Source organism: Syngnathus typhle, linkage group LG11 (genome assembly GCF_033458585.1).
Source record: "Syngnathus typhle isolate RoL2023-S1 ecotype Sweden linkage group LG11, RoL_Styp_1.0, whole genome shotgun sequence".
In the NCBI taxonomy this organism is placed as follows: domain Eukaryota; kingdom Metazoa; phylum Chordata; class Actinopteri; order Syngnathiformes; family Syngnathidae; genus Syngnathus; species Syngnathus typhle.
Genome location: NC_083748.1, coordinates 934,150 through 937,132, shown reverse-complemented (window position 1 = coordinate 937,132; position 2,983 = coordinate 934,150). Strand labels below are relative to the sequence as shown.

Here is a 2,983-nt window from a genome sequence, read left to right as displayed (position 1 = left end):
GAAGAGGTTTCGCAGCTTCGCTGCAGGTCCACCAGGTTCTGCAACAGCTTTTTCCCTGCTGTCATCAGACTGTTGAACATTCAATCTGTTGAACTCTAAACTGGACTCTGCATCACACATACACAGAATCTGTACATTATGATACTACAAACCACTATCTCGCACTGCCAACCTAGGTGAACTTTTATAATCCATGTAAATTTAAAAGTACGCAACCTGGTTTTACCATTCCTCTGCACACTTTTTAAATACTGTTTTGTTTCCTGCACTATTACATACTTTATCACTTCTGCACTTTATACTTATCTTATATATCTTATATTTTTATATAGAATGTTACTTTTATTCAACCGCAATATACCTCCATTCTTGTAAGCTGTATGCAACGGAATTTAGTTTTGTATGCACCCTGTGCAGACAAAATGACAATAAAGTTTGTCTAAGTCTAAGTCTAAGCTTTTCTGAGACAGCCCTTGTTAGAGTGGTGCTCACTCTAACTTATTTTGCAAGAACCACTCGGAGACAAGTTAGTCGTTTTAGACACCTGCAGGCGGAGAGTTCACTCGTCGCTGTGCTTACAGCGATGGTCGAATGAAGTCTGACTCTCGCTTCCCACAAGAGCATCTTTATTACGAGAACCTCTGCAACTGGCTACTGGACTTCCTCTGTCAGAGGCCACAGGTAGTACGTGTTGGCGACAAAATCTCCGCCAGCATCACGCTGAGCAAGGGAGCCCCCCAAGGCTGTGTGCTCAGTCCGCTGCTCTTCACCCTCCTGACGCATGACTGCACTGCAACCTACAGCGACAACCGTATAGTGGAGTTTGCTGACGACACGACTCTGGTGGGTCTCATCACCAAGGGAGACGAGACTCAATACAGGCTGGAGGTTGACCTTCTGACCACGTGGTGCAGGGACAACAACCTCCTGCTGAACGTCGACAAGACCAAGGAGATTGTTGTTGACTTCCGGAAGGGTCACACCCAACACCTGCCGCTGACCATCGACGGTGCTGTGGTGGAGAGAGTGAGCAGCGCCAGGTTCCTGGGGGTGCACATCAGTGAGGATCTCTCTTGGTCCACCAACACCGCATCACTGGCGAAGAAAGCCCAGCGCCGCCTGTACTTCCTGCGAAAACTCAGGCGAGCGAGCGCTCCTCCGGCCGTCATGACTACATTTTACCGCGGCACCATTGAGAGCGTCCTCTCCAGCTGTATTGCTGTTTGGGGTGGCGGCTGCACTCACTACAACTTGAAGGCCCTGCAGCGCATAGTGAACACGGCTGGTAAGATTATTGGTGCTTCGCTCCCCTCCTTGAAGGACATTTACACCTCCCATCTCACCCGCAAGGCGACCACTATTGTGAGTGATGTGAGTCACCCCGCTCACTCTTTGTTTGATCTTCTGCCCTCTGGAAGAGGTACAGGAGCCTGCGCTCCCGCACCACCAGATTCTCCAACAGCTTCATACTCCAGGCTGTTAGGATCCTGAACTCGCCCCCCCCTTTCTGCGTAGCGTCCTGTACTTTGCGCTATGCTTACTGTCTGCTGGATGCACACTGGTTCAGTTTTGCTCCTCTTATGTATTGGGGTATTTGTTTATTATTTATTCATCACTCATTTTATTTATTTATTATTTATTATTTATTGTTTGTGCCTTCTTGTTTTTATTTTGTGTCGTCTACTTGTATGTCTATCGTGTACTGTGTCTTGTCACCGTGGGATAGAGGAAACGGAATTTCGGTTTCTTTGTGTGTCTTGACATATGAAGGGATTGACAATAAAGCTGACTTTGACTTTGACAACGGCAACGCACACATTTTTCTCTATATTTCAACATCCCCTGGAAACAACCCATATACATCAAACAATACAACTACACAACGCCCCCCCCCCCAAATAATTACATTAAAATGTATATATAATAATAATAATTGGCTCGAGTAATTCACACATTTCTTTCTATAATACAACACTTACACACTGATCCGTAGGCAACGGTTTCTCACTCGGTCGTGAACGGGTAGTTGCGTCACTGACTCGTTCGTGAACGGGAAATTACGTCACTGACTCGTAAAGTCCCTCCTCCATCCATCGCTGCAGAACATATGTTTTGATTTGCGAATATAGAAACAAGGAATAAAACACCCGACAAGTTTTAACATAGTTATGTTTATTAAGAAAATAATAATAATAATAATAATAATTAATAATAGGCGGCTCGGTGTCGCAATGGGTAGCACGTCCGCCTCACAGTTAGGAGGGTGCGGGTTCGATTCCACCTCCGGCCCTCCCTGTGTGGAGTTTGCATGTTCTCCCCGGGCCCGCGTGGGTTTTCTCCGGGCACTCCAGTTTCCTCCCACATGCCAAAAACATGCTTGGTAGGCCAATTGAAGACTCCAAATTGTCCCTAGGTGTGAGTGCGAGTGCAAATGCCTGTTTGTCTCTGTGTGCCCTGCGATTGGCTGGCAACTGGTTCAGGATGTCCCCTTGCAACTGCCCGATGACGGCTGGGATAGGCTCCAGCACTCCCGCGACCCCCGTGGGGACTAAGCGGTTCAGAAAATGGATGGATGGATAATAATAATAATAAAAGTAAATTTCAAACCAGCAATCGAATGTGAAATTGGATAACAATATTTAGGCGTATATATGCATACACGTTATTTAAAAACTACCAGGGACGTGCGGTCAAAGGAGGCAAGGGAGGCCACGCCTCCCCTGCCATCATGAAAAGGGGGAAAAGTCAAATTCAATTGTTCTTATTATACGAAAAAAAGGTTCTCCAGCCTTCTAGCAGGGGGTGCTAGTGATCCCGGGATGCTTCTTGCACCCACCTGAAGAATAAACAATCTCCAGTTCAAATTTACAGTGAACAATTGAGGAACAGTCATCCATTTATTTCGTTTTACATTCGTTTTTTTTTAATCGTTTTTACACTTCGTTTTACAAGGAGGATTACATATCCAAACGATTTTCAACTA

The 2,983-nt window shown here is 45.8% G+C and overlaps 1 long non-coding RNA gene across 1 annotated transcript; it reads right to left on the bottom strand.

The window, feature by feature from the left end:
* Nucleotides 1–531: 531 nt before the first annotated feature.
* On the bottom strand, nucleotides 532–2,022 carry LOC133162736 (uncharacterized). Its single transcript, XR_009716269.1, has 2 exons — nucleotides 1,980–2,022; nucleotides 532–1,044 (listed from the first exon to the last, which is right to left on the bottom strand). It is a non-coding gene; the product is annotated as an uncharacterized LOC133162736 (long non-coding RNA).
* Between the last annotated feature and the right edge of the window lie 961 nt (nucleotides 2,023–2,983).